Source organism: Macrotis lagotis, chromosome X, assembly GCF_037893015.1.
Source record: "Macrotis lagotis isolate mMagLag1 chromosome X, bilby.v1.9.chrom.fasta, whole genome shotgun sequence".
In the NCBI taxonomy this organism is placed as follows: domain Eukaryota; kingdom Metazoa; phylum Chordata; class Mammalia; order Peramelemorphia; family Peramelidae; genus Macrotis; species Macrotis lagotis.
The window spans coordinates 217,356,735-217,376,152 of NC_133666.1; the positions used below are offsets into that span (position 1 = coordinate 217,356,735).

The window sequence follows — 19,418 nt, forward strand, 5'->3', positions numbered from 1 at the left end:
GTTATTCAAAGACAGGAACTGGTCTATTTTTAATTTTGTATCTTTTAAGGAGAAAGGAATAAGCTGATAAAAATTAAATAATTATAGGACATAGCTTTGATACACACTGTGCCTATTTTGATATTTCCTACAGTAGAGCAACTCACAAATGTTTGACCTTCCCCTTTGACAATTTTTTCTTTCAAAAGGTGTATGAAAGACTTTTATTTTTTTTAAAAAAATGTTAAGCATGTGTTTGTTATTCATTCGTTTTTCTGTCATGCCCAAATCTTCATGATCCCATTTGGAGTTTACTTAAATATCTTGAGGTGGTTTGCCATTTCCTTTTCCAGATCATCTTATAGCTGAGGAAGTGGAGACAGAGTTAAGTGACTTGCCCAGTGTCACACAGTTGGGAAGTATTGGAGGCTAGATTTAAATTCAGGAAGATGAATACTCCTGACTCCAGGCCCAGTACTCTATTTGCTGTGCCACTTAGCTGCAACAATTAAATACTTACTTTGGGCCAGAAAAACTTCTGAGCATACAAATAAAAAAAAATGAGAGAGTTTTTTGCATTCAAGGCCTCCATATTTTATCAGTGGGAGACAGTATATTTATGGGAGTGGGGGGCTCAGGGAAGAGAATGGGAAAATTGATTGACACATGCTTTTCATAAGAAATGGTAACATTAATTTAATTGCTACACCTAATACTAGAGGTAGAAAGCAGGGAAGAGAAAAAGAAGATGATTACACCTAAGATGGCAGGGCTGGTGGCAAGATGGTTAAATGGGAATGAAAGCATAGATCCATCTACATATAATGAGTTGCCTGTTTGTGTGTGTGTGTGTGTGTGTGTGTGTTTGTGTGTTTGTACTCACTCATAAATCAAGATGCCTCAGCTTCAGGGCAGGAATTCCAAAATTGAAAAATTCATTTCTCCAGGAATTACAGGCATGATTTCTATAGGTCTAGAGCAAACTATTTCCAGTGGAGGAAAAGCAGGGTGAGCATAATATACTCTGGACTTCAGGACTGTGAATTTCAGAGTTTAAAAATAGTGTAGCACACCCTTGGCGATGCATGATGGAGGGATCCTTTACAGCTACAGCTATGAAGCCTCTATGGATGCATTGAAGAGGCCATCCTTGCTCCTCAAGCCTCTTCCTTTCAAAATATTAAGATGACTCTGACCTTCAGAGAGTTGGTTGGTGGTAGAGATGGTCTTCTCATGAGCAAGTAGCTCCCTTAGGCAAGTCTTTGCCAAGGACCACGTTCTGTCTTTGTCTTCTTTATTTTGGTACAGGGTCTTGTGGCATCTTGTGACATCTTGTGGCATCTTGTGGCATGTACCAATGGCACATTTTTAAGTTTAATTTTCAGTATTAATATTTTTCCATTGGTCTTATAAATTGAAATAATCAATAAAATGAAAAAGCAAGGCCCAGTTTGTAGTTTTGCTAATCTTTCAGGTATTAAATGCTCACACAGAAAAATTTACAATTGGCTCTCCTGAACTGGTTTCAGCTAGCTCCATGATACCATTTGGAAAAAAAAAATCAATCAGGGAGAGAAACTACCATAAAGAAAAGAGCCCTTTTGGTATTAGTTGATCCATAGCCAGTGGAGGAGTAATTTACCTAATTGTTGTTCCTAATACACAACATTTCATCTATTGTCTCTGCTTTTTCATGGCTGATATGCACTACCTTCTCCACAGAATGCTTTGCTTCCTTCAAGGTTCTGCTTAGGTCTCAAATCATATTATAGACCATATATATACTGAGACCCTCCAGTTGATAGTGCCCTCATCCTAGAAATTATTTTGCATTTATTTCATAAATCTTATATTTAATTTTGTTTGCACATGTTATTTTGGCCCAATAGATGGTAAGCTTCTTGGGACCTTTTCCCCCTTTGTATCCCTAATAATTCCATATACTATATTTTTAACAAATGGTTGTCAAATAAATGAAAGGAGAAATTCAGAAATGATTAAAAGGAAAATCACTGTAAGAAGAAAGAGATGTTTTCTGGAATGAATGATGACTCAGTTGCAATGAATTCTCTTGAGGTAAAGGGAGAGGTAATGAAACAGATTAATGTGACTGAACATGTTCTTCCTCTAATTCAGACTCTAAAAGGACATACATTGGAGATGAAAGTTAGAGTAAATTACTTAAGACCAACATAAAAAAGGACAGAGAAAGACAAACATAAAGAGACACAAAAGATATACAGAGAGGAAGAGAGACAGAAAGAGAGAATCAGGCAAACTAAAATCTCAATATGACTGGAGGATTTCCAGAAGAAAGGATTTTGTTAGCCATGATAAAGAAAAACATCAAAGAAGTAAGGATTCTACTTCCCATGGATGGGCAGTGAGAAGGTGGAACTACTCAAATTTTATTTTTTTTCTCTACCATGGAAAATTATTTTTCCAACTGGTAAAAATAAAGCTTAAATATTTAAGAGTGAGTCAAAACCCAAGATAACTGAGATGGAAAAAATAGTATCTTAATCCCCTTAATGATTCAAGCCAGCTGTCCTAGATCAATTTCATTCCTGAGTACTAAAAGAACTAATAAGTGTGATTACCAAACTATTGTTGATGACCTTTCATGAATCTTGTCAATGGAGTCAGAAAGGACAAATTTGTCCCAACTTTCAAAAAAGGGGAAGAAGATGAAAATTCAAATGTACTTAGAAAAATGAGGTAATCACTGATCATCATGGTTTCTTGAAGGACCAGTCAGTTCATACTAATTAATCCTTTTCATTTCCCTCAGTTGCCTCTCCCTCTGATTGGAGGTCTAGGGTGGGAAGGAGGGATAGAGCAATAAATTCTTCATGCCTTCCTTTATAGAAGACTGAGATCTGAACTTTTCCAGGAAGCTCTAATTTCCATCAGCAGCTCTGCTTGGTTTTTGACTCTACAGAATGTTATATCCTCATATCAAGTCCTCCCCACTACTTTACATTTTTCTTTTTGTGTGTTGTCTTTTCCAAAAATTATAAATTCCTTGAGGGCAGAGACTTTCTTTTTTTAAAAATATTTGTTTTCCTAGCACTTAGTACTGAATTGAAAATTAAATTAATTTCCTTTAATATACCAGTAGATTGATAGCATGAACTTATTATAAGCAAAACTCAGTAATGTGTTGGGGGGATCTTTTGATACTTTTCTGATAACAGCTAGCTAGCTAGCTAGCTAGACAGATAGATAGATAGATAGATAGATAGATAGATAGATAGATAGATAGATAGATATGGACTAGATGATGGCATAGTTAGATTCAAAACTGATTGACTAACTGGAACCAAAGAGTATGAATTAAGGAACTGATGACAAGTTACAGGGTGATCTTTACTGAAGTGTCCTAGGGCATTTTTTTTAGTCCTGTCAATTTTTTTTATCATTGATTTGAGTGAAGGCATTGAAGACACATTAATCTAGTTTGCAGTAATAGGTGTATCTGATACCAGGACAGGGATTCAGATTAAACTCAAAGGTGATAAGACTTGATTAAAGTGAACAAGAGGGAGACAAATGGAAAATCCTCTAACTGGGTTAAAGAAAGCAACATTATAAACACATGATGAAGGAAATAAAATTCTAGAAATCAGTTCATGGGATACAGACCTAGTGATTCTAATAGAACAGTAAAATTAATTTTAGAATTAAAGTCAAATAATCAGAATTTGAGTCCCAGCTCTATCATTATCTAGGTAACCTTTGGCAAGTTAACTGGTTCCTTGGAGCCTCACTTTCCTCTGAAGTCCCTTCCAGTTTTAAGTCTATGTTCTTATAACTGAAATTTTAATTATGGGGAAAGCAGTATAGTGTAAAAACCAAAGATGCTACTACAGTATTGGGTTGATTAATACAATTATAGTGTCTAGAGTTAGGGAAGTAAAAGTCATCCTATATATTACCCTAATAAAAGCACTTCTGGACTACTGTGTTCAATTCAGGGTGCCATATTTTAGAAGAGATATTTACACACTAGACAATGTCCATGGAGGGCAACTAAAGACTCACTTTTTTTTTTTTACCAAATTCTATAAATATTTAAGGGGCATATGAGAAAAGGACTAGACTCATTCTGCTTAGACTTGGTGGGAAGAACTGGTACAAATTGGTGGAAGACAGAGGGAAGTAGTTTTAACTTATTGTTTTAAAAAAATGAATACCAAACATATACTTGCCAAAAAAACTATTTTAGGGAGAACTCATCCAGGGCAAACATTCACAAGGGTATCAGAAGGAGTAATACCAAGGTACCCTGAAGGTTTCACTGAAGAATTTTAGAACTGATTGCATAGCCTGGGAGACACTGGCATAGGAGCACTCAGCATGATATGCCCTCATTAATGAGGGTGTTGCCATCTATGAGGAAGGCAGAATTGAAGCAGCTCAAAAAGAAACCTGACATCCATAAGGTTAGAGTACGCACCCCAGGTGTTCATATGTACTATTTATACCAATCTGTGGTGGAGCAATCTGAGCTTATATTGGTCTGATCAGTCACAGTTGGACACACTGTAATTTGTCTCAAACGTTATGATGTCATTTTGGTCTTCTTCGCTAACAAAGGACAAGAACCACCCACCCAATGCCCCCCCCCCCAACATGGAGCTATTAAAAATGGTATAGGCCACTTCTGAGGATAGTGAGTTCCTTGACACAGGAAGTCTTTAAGAAGAGTCTGAAAATGTTATAGGCAGGATTTATGAGTTGTATAAAGATTTGGTAACTCTCAAGACAACTTTCAACTCAGTCTATGAATTTATTCTACTATAACTCAGACCTATTGTACCCAAGGTAACAGAGAACAGATGCCTGATTTTCAATCTGAGTTATCTAAAGGTCAACAGAAAGTACACAAGCTCTGGGCATGAAGGAAAGAGATAAGGAAAGTTTATCTTCATATCTTCAGCTGCATGTTAAAGATATTCTGCAGAATTATCAATAGGCCCAACTAGTAAACATATGAAGCATAGTACAGCTCATGATCTGCTATCAGGTTAGGATCCTTTTTTGAAATATTTTTCTGCATCTTTGTTTTTGAATCATTTTTAGTCATGCCCAATTCTTTGTGATCCTATTTGGGGTTTTTATTGGCAGAAATACTAGAATGGTTTGCCATTTCCTTCTGCAGATCATTTTATCAATAAAGAAACTGAGGCAAACAGGGTTAATTGACTTGCCCAGGGTCATATGCTTACCAAATGTTTGACGCCAGATTTAATCTTAGAAAAATGAGTCTTCCTGACCCCAAACTGGCACTCTATCCACAATGCCACCTAGCTGCTCTTGCATCTTTATAGAATAGTCCTAAAGAAATGGTTCTTCCATTGTAATGTCTCCTGCCACTGCTACTTCCTGAGCAATGGAAAAGAAACTGACTCCCTGCATCATCCACTTTCTTTGACTTCAACTTGAAGGGTCCTTGCTCTGCAAGGATAACAAGACTCAGTTCAGTTAACTATCCCTAACAAGTAGCATGATAAACATAAAAACACCAACAGAAGTTGTTTGTTTTTCCTGATACCCTCTTTAAAATATGTGTAGTTTTTATACTATTATTGCTGTTTGTCCTTTATTCTCAAAGAAGACCATGATATCAGGGAAGTGATACCATGACATGCACACAAACTGGATTTGAGTGTGTGTGTGTGTGTGTGTGTGTGTGTGTGTGTGTGTGTGTGCTGTGCAATGTTAACAGTCTCATTTTCTCCTCTAGAACCATATGGTGCAGTGACCAGATATGAATCAGGAAGACTGGAGATGGCCCTGGATTTGAGGTAATCAGGGTTAAGTGACTTGCCCAAAGTCACACAGTTAAATAGTGTCAAGTGTCTGAGGTCAAATTTGAACCCAGGTCCTGTTGTCTTCATGACCATTGCATCACATAGCTGCCCTTTTTATACTATGGGCATATATACATATGACCAGATCCTACCTGTTCAGCACTAATGAATTCTTTTTACATGTAATAATAATAATAACAACAAAATTATATGCCAGGCATTATTAATTGCTTTACACATATCTCATTTGAACCGCACAACTTTGGGAGGTAGGTGCTGGTATTATTTCTCACTTTATAGTTGAAAAAGAAGAAATAGACAGAGGCTAAGTGACTTGCTCAGGACCATACATAAGTATCTGAGGGGAGATTTGAACTGACGTTCTCCTGACTCCAGACCCAGTTCCAGTTACCCAGCCTCCCAATTGCCTATATCAATAATTTTCTTTTTTGTTTGTTTGTTTGTTTGTTTGTCCTTGTCACCACAGTGAAGAAAATGGAGGAAGGAAAGTCATTTATGCATTTATTAAGTAAGCATCCTACTATGTGCTAGGTACTTTGCAAAGCACCTAACAAAGATTATTTTATTTATGCTCAAAACTCTGGGAAGTAGGTGCTAAATTCATTGAAGCTATGGTATATATTGTTTTCTTGGCTCTTCATTCTACATCAATTTATAGTTGAGGAAACTGAGGCAGAAGGAAGTTAAGTGTCTTGTCTAGGGTTACACATCTACTAAGTGTCTGAGAGAAGATCTGACTTCAGGTCTTCATGACTCCAGACATAGTGCTCTCACCACTGGACAACCTAGCTATATCTGCTAGTTTTCTTAGTACCCTGGAATATAATTGGTCTAGGTCAAGTGACCTGAACTCATTAAGGAAAATAAGATGCTATCTTTCCATCTCCTTGATTATCTTGGGTTTCAATGTGCTATTAAATATTTAGAATGTCTCCTTTCTGGTTGGAAGACCATTCTGTTTGGTAGGGGGAAAAGAACCAAATTAGGATTTGAATAGTTTTATCTTTTTGCCTTATCATTTGCCAATCCATATAAATTAAGGTTTTTAACTCTTGCTAAAGGGCTTTCTGTTGTTCATGGCTAACAAAATTCATTTTAATTGTCTTTAGTTTTTACTGAAATCCTCAGTTCATACAGAGCATTAACAATATTGGTTGCTAAGGTTTTAGCTGAATTGAAAGGGTTGGAGAATAGAACCAGTTAAGCAGGATGGTGTGTGCATAAACTTTATTGAATTACACCTCTCTGAGTTTTACTTGGAAGAAAGTAATGATACCCAGTCTTACCACTCCTTTGCCCTAAGCAGGTTCTGGGGGAAAAAAAAATCCAGTAGCCCTAGCAGGTCTTTCTGGAGCTCTTTATGTCATTCCCATAAAGCATAAATGACTAGTGCTAACACTTTTTTCTATAATACAAGGATAAATTCATGGGTGTGGAAACAAATTTCATTCCTTTATAATGTAAGAGATGGATTTAGAAAACTAAAAATGTACCCTACATCAACTTATTTTCAGTCAACTTCCTGATAAGCCACTCTAAACTTAGCTAAGTTCGACTTTGGACAAAAGGCAAACCATCTGTCAACAGCCCCATGCTTGAAAACTCTCCAATTTGTTAGACCCTGCATAGTTAACTGAAGGACTTGGCTTTGTAGTATGTGGTCAGCTGAACCAGGAGGTATATAAAGGAGAATATAGCCCGTCTATTGTAACCAGCAGGGGGTAGGGTTTTACTTCATGAATAAGAAAGGATACTGCCTCCCACTCCAGAATTTTGGAGTTTTGTTCCAATATACAGTCATTCTTCTCAGACCATACTCTCTTCCTCCCACCAAGAAACCAAGCTTTCCCTTGGTTCATTTTACTCCTTCTTTCACTCTGGAGGTCTGAAGCTTCATTGAGACCTCAACCACTCAAGGACACCCATTCTTAGTTAGTCATGACTCCATAGCCTTGGGAAGAATTGTAAAATGCTTCTGTCTCATTCTCCCCAAATGCTATTGTGCCACTGTCACTGTCACCACCTTCTCCAAACTCAAATTGCAACTCTACCTCTACTCAGCTACTTCAGCCCTGTCTAATCTAACCTCATATGTCCAACATCAGTCAGGGCAAGAAGAAAATCATGTTGTCTGTCCAGGACTACAATTCTCATAATTTACATAGTTAGGTTCCTAAGAATATTTCTGCTTCCTACCTCCAGACTCTGCCCAGAGGGAAAGTATGAATTGTCAATTATACTACTTTAATCAATTGATCTACAATTGTTTATTCAGTTCCTACCATGTCATAGGCACTGTGCTAGTTGCTACAATACAAAAATGTAACAATTCTTGGCCTCAAGGAGTTTATAATCTAGCCAGAAGAGATAACAAGTACAGATAGAGGCTTACGTAAAATAGATTCAAGATAATTGGGGGTGTGGAGTGTGGGGGGGTAGTTTGAAGGATCAGGAGAGGCTTTGTGGAGACTGTGCTATTTGAGTTGAGACTTAAAGAAAACTTGGGAACTAAAAGATAAAGTTAAGAAGGAAGTACATTCCTAGAATAGAGGACAGTGGAAGAATTGGAACAAATTGTCAATTTTAAGTCTTCTAATTCCTAAGATTAGGTCGATTTTTGACCTACTAGGGACACAGGACACAGGAGGATGTTTTAAAAGAAAAGGGAAAGTAAGAGCTGAAAGTAATTTAACTTTCAAGTCTAGTAGTATGGACATCCACCATGATCATTCTCTTGTTGACTAAGTGTTTCTAAAGTTGCCTCCTTTCTTAAGTCTAAGACTACAGAGAGAATTCAAGAAAATGAGGAGAGAAAAGTAAGGGATCCTCTCAGCTCAAGCTAGAAAGTGCTAGATTCTTTGGAAATATGAACAATTCTCAGTCACCCCTAAAATCAAATGCCCAGCTTTGTAATAATGGAGGATTATCTTTTCAACCCCCTAAAAATGTCAGTGTAAGAGGGCCAGCTTTGATACATTAACTTTATGTTTCTTGACCTGGCTTAGCCCTTCTTTCTCTCCACCCCAAGTCAGGACCTGAAACTAGACTACTTAGCCCTAGAACCAAAAAGACAAAGAATACACTCATGTATGAGGGAGGAGATGCCAGAGTATCCTTCTGTGGCATTTCAGCCACCTAATCTTGGAGAAAATAAGGTTCGGTGTTATTTGAGTCATAAGTACAAATGACCACAAAGGAGACACGGGCTACCTTCTGAAAGTGTGGCTTGAGAATTTAGAAAACAGCATAATTATCTGCCGAACAAACTGAAGGCTGACTCTGTCCTTACCTAAAAGGAAGCTGCTTATTCATGTTATCCAACTTAACAGTACTTGCTGAGTCATGGTTTGCATCAAGTTGGCTTCAGATCTAATAGAGCAATGTCTGAGTCAGCAATAAATCAGCCAACAGACCCTCTTATAACTATCTGAAATGTGGCTCAAATTTCCTGCCTCGCTTAGATAGACTCAGAATTCTCAGAAAAAAATTATTGATCTTACATGCTTCAGAAAAGGGGGACCAGAAACATACATGGATATATTTCTATCTGATATTTTTAAGTATGGGTATGAATCTACAAATACTCTTCCACTTTTTAATTGTTTTTCCACTAATGTATAAAATGTAGATACGTGAAGAATAAGAAAATGCTATTTTAAAAATTCATTTTAAAAATCATTTTCTTCTCCAGATATCTAAATTGTAAAGACACATTAAAGCCTGACTCAGTCTCACTTCCTCCAGAAACCTTTGCTCTTGCCACTCAATATTGAACAATTTTAACTGTCATTTACAAGGGAAAATTGTCATTTAAAAGGAAATAAGAACTTATTAAATATCTATTGGGAGTCAGGCAAGTGTTTAGGACATCTTAAAAATTATTTCATTTGATCCTCACAACAACCCTGTGAGGTAATTGTTATTACTATTATTGAACCCATTTTACAGTTGGGGAAACTGAGGCAGATAGCAGTGAAATATCTAAGAGCAGACCTGAACTGACATATCCCTGACTCTAGGACCAAGCAATAGCCACTGAGTTACCAGTTGTCTCTAGCATTTTAAATATTTATAGATAGCCATATAGATATCCATATTTTAAGATTTATAGATATCCATTTTTTTATTTGATCTCACCTATGAGGTTTCACCAATATAAAAGACAATATGCTAGAATTCAGGGATATGGAAAAACCACAAAGGGCATTGTCCTCAAGGAGCCTAGATTCTAGGGGATATAGTACTTAGATACATAGGGAGGGTTTAAAAAAACCGATATGAGAGAGAGAGCACTAGCTGGGAGAAATAAGAAAGATTACTGAAATTGTTCCATTGAAAGAAGATAGGGACTTTGAAAAGAAAAAAAAATGAAAGAGAGAAAGTGATGCTATAAGAAGGCAAGAGATGGAGTAAGGAATTTAGGGGATGACTAGTAATCTAGTTTTACTAGAATTTGGAGTTTATGAAAAATAGTTAAAAGACCTGTAGCCTGGGTGAGCATTATTTCCCACTTTGGGGATTCATACACATCAGATTCAGTATTGGGGAGCCTAATTTCATTCTTTTAGAGGTCATTGAACTTTGAGATATACTCCTATTCTCTTGTTCATAATTATTTCCCAACCCTAACCCTGGAGAAAATCTTTTTTTTTTTTTTTTTTTTTTTTTTTTTTGCAAGGCAATGGGGTTAAGTTACTTGACCAAGATCACATAGGTGATTATTAAGTGTCTGAGACCAAATCTGAACTCAGGTCCTCCTGACTCCATTGCTGTTGTCTGTCCACTGCACCACCTAACTGAGGAAATCTTTAAAATAAAATAGTTATGGATCATTTGCATTAATTATTCCTCTAAAAGGGAGCAACAGTTGCTTCTAAAAATGTATTCAAAGTACAAAGTTGATTAGGTATGAAACGGCTATTTATTTGCTTTATGCTTAAAATATAAAAAGATTACTAAGTGCAGAATGATAAATATTTAAAACATTAGTTACCTATAAATTCTATAATCTTTTCTAGAATGTTCATTTTTAAAACATTAAAACTGAAACTCTTGATTACACTATTGAAGAGGTATTTTACTTTTACCTCTGGAGTTTGTTGTTTGTATAACTTAACAATTTGGATCTTCTATTAAGCTACACCCTAGTTGGAGTTTCCATTCCTAGTATCTTCCTGGCAATGGTAATCTATTTATCTGGGAAAAGTTGTTGTGGAGGTCACCTCCTGAAAGGAAACCAGTTTATAGACCCGGAATCTCTAATGATTGTCAAAATCAGTCTCAAGATTGCTGTTTGGTCACTTGAATTCAAATAAAGAAACAAAGCAGAAGAGGCCTTCAGTGATGTGAGGCTAGTCTCAGGCTCATCTTGAACATCATATTGTCTGGCTAACATACACTTACGGTAGCCATTGTAATTGAATGGGGATACGGATGCAACAAAGAAAGATTCCCTTCCCCATTACTGGAAATCTGAGTGACAATATACTCCATAGATGGGAAGAGAAAAATTATAAGTCAGAATAACTTCTTTAAAAATTATTTTTATTTCATTAAATATTTCCCAATTATATGTAAACACATTTTTAACAAACTTTTTTTTAAATTTTGAGTTCCTCTCCCTCCCTCCTATCTTTCTCCCCTCCTTGAGAAGGCAAGCAATTTGATTTTGATTATTCATATGAAGTCATTCAGAACATATTTCCATTGTAGAAATGTTGAAAATAACAGAAATAAAACAACAAAGTGATTATTTTAAAGTATGTTTCAATCTGCAACCAAAGTTGATTAATTATGTCTCTGGAGGTAGTTCTCATTTTTCATTGAGGGTCCTTTAGAATCATGAGGGTAAAATGTAAAAGATGACTTGAAGATAAACAAAAAAATAATAAAATCTTGGCAACTGGTCCCATCACTTCCTGGAAAATAGAAGAAGAATGGATGCAGAGTCAGATTTTATATTCTTGGAGTCAAAGATCACTGGCAATGGCCACTGCAGCCATAAAATTAAAAGAAGCTTGCTCCCTGGGAGGAAAACTAAGATACATCTGGACAACATACAACAAAGAGACATCAAAAAAAAACAAGTAAACAAAAAACAAAACAAAGAGACACCAAAGCTATAGCTTTCTAGTAGAAATGTCTGGACCAAAAGAAACTTGAGCACTGTAAAATTGACCTTTTAAAAATTATGATGCTAGAGAATACTTTTGATGGTCTTTTGGACAGCCAGGAGATGAAATAAATCAATGCTTAAAGAAATTAATTCAGACTATTTACTGGAAGTTAAAATACTGAGGCTGAAGTACAAATATTTTGGCCACATAATGAGAAGACAGAATTTGGGGGGGGGGGGGCTTGATTTTGGAAGAGAATGAAGGAAAAAGGAAAGGGGATGGCATAGGATGAAATGGATAGATAGCATCATGAAAACAATGAACTTGAACTTTGCCAATCTTGGAAATGTGGTGGAGGATAGAAGGACCAAGCTTGTTATGGTCCATGGGGTCATGAAGAGGAAGACAACTAAAACTGCCACTTTTGGAATTGTCTTGGATTGTGGTCTTGATTAGAGTAGTTTTTCAATAATTGCTATAATATTACTATTGCTGTGTACAATGTTTTCCTGGTTCTGCTGACTGCACTTTGCATCAGTTCATGTAAGTCTTTCCAACCTCTTCATCATTTCTTATGGAATAATAGTACTTTTCTCACAATCATTATACCACAACTTGTTCAGCCATTCCCCAATTTCCAATTCTTTGCCACCACAAAAAGAGCTACTATAAGCATTTCTGCATAAATAGATCTTTTCCCCTTTTCTTTGACCTAATAGTGATATTACATAGTCAAAGAATCTGCAAAATTTTATAACCCTTTGGGTTTAGTTACAAATTGTTATCCAGAATGGTTAAAAAGTCTCAACTCTACCAACAGTGAATTGGTATCCCAATTTTCTACATCCCTGTAATATTTGCCATTTTCCTTTTCTGTCATGTTGGCCAATCTAATAAGTGTGAAGTGGTATCTCAGAGTTCTTTTTACTTAATTTTCATTTCTCTAATCAGTAGTGATTTAGAGCATTTTTTCATTTGATTATTGATGGCTTTGATTTCTTCTGAAAACTGCCAACTCATATTCTTTGATCATTTAATCAACAGGGGAAAGGCTTGGATGTTTATAAGTTTGGCTCAGTTACTATATTTTTGAGAAATGAGACCTTTATCAGAAAAATGCTTCAATTTTTCTACCAATTTCAATTTCTTGTTGCTTCCAATTTTGACCTATATCACTATTGCTTATGCAACACCTTTCTAATTTCTTGTAATTAAAATTATCTAACTTCCTGAAATTTCCTCTTATTCTTGTTTGGATATAAAATTTTCTCTTATCCATAGATCTGATATCCCTTTTCCCATGCTCCTCAAATTATTTATAATATTCTTTTTTATGTTTAAATAATGTATACATTTGGATCTTTTCTTAGATATGTGGTACGAGATGTTAATGTATAGTTTCTACCAAACTGTGCAGCAGTTTTTGTGAAAAGTTGAGTTCTTACCCTAAAAGCTTAACTCATTGGGTTTGCCAAACTAGATTACTATTTACTACTATGCATTATATACTTAGTCTATTCTGTTGATCCGCCATTGTATTTCTTATCAAGTTCCAGATTGTTTTGAGTATTACTGTTTTATAATGTGGTTGGAAATCTTGAATTATCTTGAATCTTAAAGGCCACTGTCCTTAACTGTTTTTAATTCTCTTGCTATTTTTTGTTCTTATAGATTAATTTTGTTACCATTTTTTCTAGCTAAACACAGTGGGTTTTTTTGACAGTTTGGCATGACAATGAATAAGTTAGAGAGATTTATAGTTTTTACTGCCCTGATTGGGCCTACCATTAGCAATTAATATTTCTCCAATTGTTTAGATCTGTCTATATAAAAATTGTTTTATAATTATATCCATATGATCACTATGTTTGTCTTGGCAGGTAAACTTCTACGTATTTATATCATCTGCAGTTATTTTAAATGGAATTTCTTCTTCTATCCTTTCTATCATTTTCTATCCTGCTGGGTTTTGTTAGTAGTATATAGAAATATTGATGTGGGTTTATTTTATTTCCTGAAACTTGACTGAAGATATTAATTATTTCACCTAGTTTTTATGTTGATTCTCTAAGGAATCTGTAAGTATGCCCACATAACTTCTGTAAAGAGAGATAATTTTGCTTCCTCAGTTCATTTTTATTGCTTCTTTCTCTTTTTTTGGTCTTAATTGCAATAGCTACCTTTTCTAATACAATACTGGATGCAGTTAAGATAATGGACATTCTTATTGGGAATGCTTTAAATTCAATCCTGTTACAGATAATGTTTGCTTTTAGATAGATACAACCTATCATTTTAGAGATAATTATTTGACTCAGTGGATAAAGTGCTGGGTCTGGAGTCAGGAAGACCTGAGTTCAAATTTGCCCTCTACCCTTTCTAGCTATATGACTCTGGGCAAGTTATTTAACTTCTGTTTACCTTAATCCACTGAAAAATAAAATGACAATTCACTCCAATATCATTGTCAAGAAAATCCCATGAAAACTGTTGGTGTGCTGCATGGTCATGAAGAAAGGGATGATATTTTTATCTTTCATTCTCAAAGACCATGACATGGAGGTGATGCCATGACCATCACATGAATTGGATTTGAGTGAGGATTTGTATTAAGTCACCAACCTTACTTTGTGGGTCCAGAGTTATCTGGGTCCAGTGGTCAGATATACCACTAGAGATGGCCCTGGATGTGAGGCAAGCAGGTTAAGTGACTTGCCCAAGATCACACAATTTAGCAAGAGTCAAGTGAGACTGGATTCAAACTCCTGTCCCTCTGACTCCAAGTTCAGTGTCATCTCTTGATACTCATACTAGTGGGTCCCAAGAAAAAAAGGAAGAAACAAATGTGTGTGAACTACCAAACTTTGAACAAAAGCCTAAAGTGTAACAGCACACTCTGCTCTTGGATGCAAAATGTCCTGAATTGTCTGGTAGACTGCCATTGATTTCCAGTCTTCGATTTAGGTGGCAGATGTTACCAGATTCATGTTTGAGAAAGATTGTTTTCATCAGTCCTACTCAAGTTACCAGTTTGAAAAACAGGGCAATTTGTCTAAGAAATATAGAATGGAGTAGGCCCTATAAGAACTATTTCTTGCTTTCACCAATAGTTCAAAGGTGCGTTAGTTGGACTTTCTAACAAGCAGGTAGAAAGAACTGATGGACACTTACTTGGGCAAAGACTTAAAAAAGAGACAGTTCACTAGCTGTACAAAGACTTCCTGACCCAGAAATAGACACTGAAAGTGATACATCCAGTGAAGGAAATTATATCATTACAGGGCAAGAGAATTGAAACCCAGAGGCAATTTCTTTCCTATCCAAAACTGCTACAGAAACTGCTATAGTACAGATTCAACCCATGGAGCTCAAACATTCTGATAGTCTAACATGGCTGCCATTCCAGGTGTAGAAACATTAATCTATAATGATTCTGATGGTCAAAATCCCATACCAACAAATAGCTCTGATATAGGAGCAGAGAGATCAGTGTGAGAAAGGAGAACTAGCTTTATTTGAATGATTATTAGGCTAAGTTATGATGTTACAGATAAATCTTAAGCTGTAGTTTCACATATATCTAAGCAACAATACCAGAGATTGCCCATATATAAGTACCTTGCTTTTAATTGCAAATTCTTACTGCTATATATGCGAATTTTATTTCATTTATTTCTTTTATTTTGAAACATTTATTTCATATTTTGCTATTATGTTCATCTAACTGTTTTTTGATTGTGTTCGCACTACAGCAATATCCATTCATACTTTTGGGTATATGCTGTTGTTTAAAGTTAAGCTGCATTTTATATATAGACCTATTGATAGGGTTATTGTTACAGTTATCTAGCTTTTCTTTTCTAATAAAGTTTATTGCCTTTGAGTATTATATATTATGGATATGCACATACTATTGGTGTTAGGGATTATTGTATATGAGAGCATGTAAACTATCATCACCTGGTGTCCTTGAGCACCAGAGTCTTATCTTCCTAAGTGCCATGGGAGTGGATTAGACACTGGAAAGGTACTTGGGCACTGATGTTTTGGTGAATAAACAGCACTTGGAGATCTTGATGGAATACTTGACTCCTTTGTCATCCTTGTCTCTCACCCCTCCAACGTTTGCCTGGGGAAGACTGAGGGAGTCCAGAAGTGGACTCAACACTATTGAAATGTGCATTTGTCAAATGTTGTTTGTAGTTAGGCATGTCACTGTAATATCTTGCAAGGTGGATACTCTGTATTGTGCCTTGACTAATGATTCATTTATTTCTTTTTTTTGTTTCAAAAGTTGGTACCTGGGATGCCAAGAAAATCATCCTTGTTATTTTAAAATTCTGATGATTATATTTATACAGTATGCTTGCAAGTTTCAAAACTTGAGGTCTCAGCTGAATTCTGCAAGGTACTGCAGTGTTTTGGCCTATGGGAAGAATGTAAAATCCCAAAGTTCATTGGTATAGGAGTCTCCATATTGTTGGAGATTAATGAACCCTGTCTGAAAGACAGGAATAATTGGTAAGAACAGGAGAGTTCTACTTTCTTCAGTCTTCCTCAAGTTACTCAAATCTCTTTGGGCTCTTGGGATGTTTCTGATTCACAACTTTGAGGGAGAAAAATGGAAGATGCCAACCTTACTTCAAATAGCTAAAGGAAAAGACTCTGGGAAGAAGACAACTTTTGACCTCTCCAACATGTCCCTAGCTTGTTACATTATACTTTGGATGAGAGCTCCCCCTAGGAGAACTCCTTTATTCCACATTGTCTGTTATATTTACTCATATATACTTTTTCTGATTTCTGTTTTTCCATTAGGATAAATGGGTTTCTGTGATAATTGTTATATATGTTGTGGAACTGGTATTCAATGGGAAAGGAGTCAAACCTTGCATATTAAGCTTTGGATCCTCCACCCAATAATGAAGTGGCAATCAGAAGTTATCATGAATCTTTAAATCATATCCCCTAATTAAATGATATTTAAGAGAATGGATAGATAGAATTCTACCTAGAAGTTTTTCTTTCTGAGGAGAGCAGAGTGGCAGCTTCTGGTCCCAACTTTCTGCCGCCTCTCATGGAAAGAAATAAAATTTTTCTTGGAGGGAGATGGAAAAAGAGGAAGCTAAAGATATTTTTCTGCCTCCCTGTGACCTTCACAACTCCCCAGTACTAAGTGTAGGGAATAGCCCTCATGATATATGAATGTTATGGTTTGTACTTCATTTTGAAAAAGACTAATGAAATTACATGGTGATGTCAAGTGTTATGAATGAATTTTATTTAAATGAGGCAGAGATGTACAACAATCTCACTCTTCCAGAATCTTGGAAGCCCAGATAAAATCAGTATGATTGGTGATGACCTGATTTTCAGACAGTTAATGGAATAAATTGTTCTTTTTTTATTCCACTGCAGAAAGCCTTCACATACTGATAAGTTTGAGGCCTGTTGGTTTTCCTCAACCTGGTTTAGCCTCTCTGACAAGCCGGATTCCTGGGGTGTATCCCTAGGACATGCTACAACTTCTTGGAATCACAGGTGTGAGTTGGGGGACAGGTGAACACTAAAAGCAGATGAGCAGCCTTGAAAAGGGTATGGCAAGTCCTCACCCCAGACTGAACACCCCATATAGCTCTATTGATCCTTAAGAAATGCTGAAAGGAATGGCTTCAGATGTAGCAAAGTCTGTCCCCGACATGTAGCATGGGAGTGTCATTGGATGACTAGAAGGGATGAAGAATAGTCCTCTCAAGGAGCTTCTCCCCCTACCCTTCTGCAAGTGAGATAGCCTATATTTATGGTACAATAAATGTAGTTTGATTGAGGGAGGGAGTCATTTTCAGAGAGTTTAGTCAGCTCAAACCCCTTTGATAGCATTAGACATCTCAATGAAAGGGAGGAAATGGTAAAATCTAACATATTTACCCTTCCACGGGTAGGGGCCAGAATGGTCTGTGTAACACATAGAAACCCTGAGGTGTTTTTTTGGAACCATCTTAGAGTAAAGTGAATAGAACAAGAACAATTTATACCATAAAAGTAATAGCACAACACTGCCAAAACAAATTTGAAAAATTTAAGAATAATTAATGTAATAATTGATTAAACATATCTCTTACTAGAGAAGTGATATTCACATTATAGAAATATATATCTAAAACATATACATATAAAGATACATTTCTATACAGGCATTTATAAATATGGGGAAAACTAAAAATCATTGTATTAAGCTTTAATAAACTTAATAAAGTTCAATAAGTTTAAAATTGTACTGTATTTTTGGACATGACCTATTTGGGAATTTGTTTTGCCCAACTATGCATTATTTCTTGCACAGGATTTTATTTTTATTTTTCTCCTTTTTTCAATAGGAAGAGGACTCATGAAAGGGGAAGACAAGAGATTTTTGATTAATGAAAAAATTAAACAAATTAAAAAAAAGAAAAGAAAACAACATTGTCTCATCAATTATGATGTCTGCACAGTCAAGAAAAGAGACTCTGGTTTCTGCAACAACAGAGACAGGCCCCAAATTATGATGCACGTTTCTCAAAAGTAATCACCTATATTGTAACACAAATAAAACTTCTAGATTCCAAAACTTTTTGAACTGTATGACTTTATTCAGGATTCTTAAAAAACAACTGTGGAGATCATCTTTAAAGAATTCTTAGTGTTCCATAGACAATCAGATTAAAGTATGTTTTTTTTACTAGTTCTTTGTCAGTAAATATGTAAATAATTTAAACCATGAGAACATGCATGCTAAGCCTAACAGACAACAATCTTTCTGATTGCCTAACAAATAAAAATAATTCATTTTCTTGTCAAATAAACAAATGATCTATGCTCTTTCTAGCTGTATTTCTCTTTTCTCCTGTGATTTTAATAAATAAAACTGACAATCTGGAAAGGCTTTTAGTTCAGCTGTTCCAACTGTAACATTCCTTCATTTTAATATCACTTACCATAACATTCCAAATTTTGAAGCAAAAGTTGTTTCCTTTTCTTGGTTTGACATATATCAGAAGGCAGCCCTGACAAATACAGCCAATCAGTACTGGAAGGTTTTCTATTATCTCTTTTTTTCCTCTCTTTCTTTTAAAGAGACAGAAATGAAAGGGTGACTCATAAAACCAACCTATTTGTTGATTCTTTACAAGGAGAGTCCATATTTTTAAAGATTAAATAGAAGTGCTTTGAAATCGTATCTCATGACACATGCCACATCCACACTAAGCAGAACTATCCACGTTTATAGAGAGTTTTGCCTCAAAATGGAATTTTAGGGACCTTTTAGATGGGAGCACCCTTACTGACTGCTAGAGCTGCCATTTTATCTATCCATTTTCTGAGATTTTCTGGCTCAGATTCTGTTGAAGACTGAGGCTCCCTATCTTACCCAGCAGTTCAGGGTCTACTTTAAGGCTTCATTCCATTCTGATCCATATGGGAGCTTTGACCCAAATAGTCTTTGACC

General features: G+C 35.8%; 1 long non-coding RNA gene across 1 annotated transcript; it reads left to right on the top strand.

Annotated features, from left to right (window-relative positions):
- The first annotated feature begins 5,696 nt into the window (after positions 1-5,696).
- On the top strand, positions 5,697-18,703 carry LOC141503203 (uncharacterized). Its single transcript, XR_012472785.1, has 3 exons — positions 5,697-5,789; positions 17,351-17,527; positions 18,310-18,703. It is a non-coding gene; the product is annotated as an uncharacterized LOC141503203 (long non-coding RNA).
- Positions 18,704-19,418: the final 715 nt, after the last annotated feature.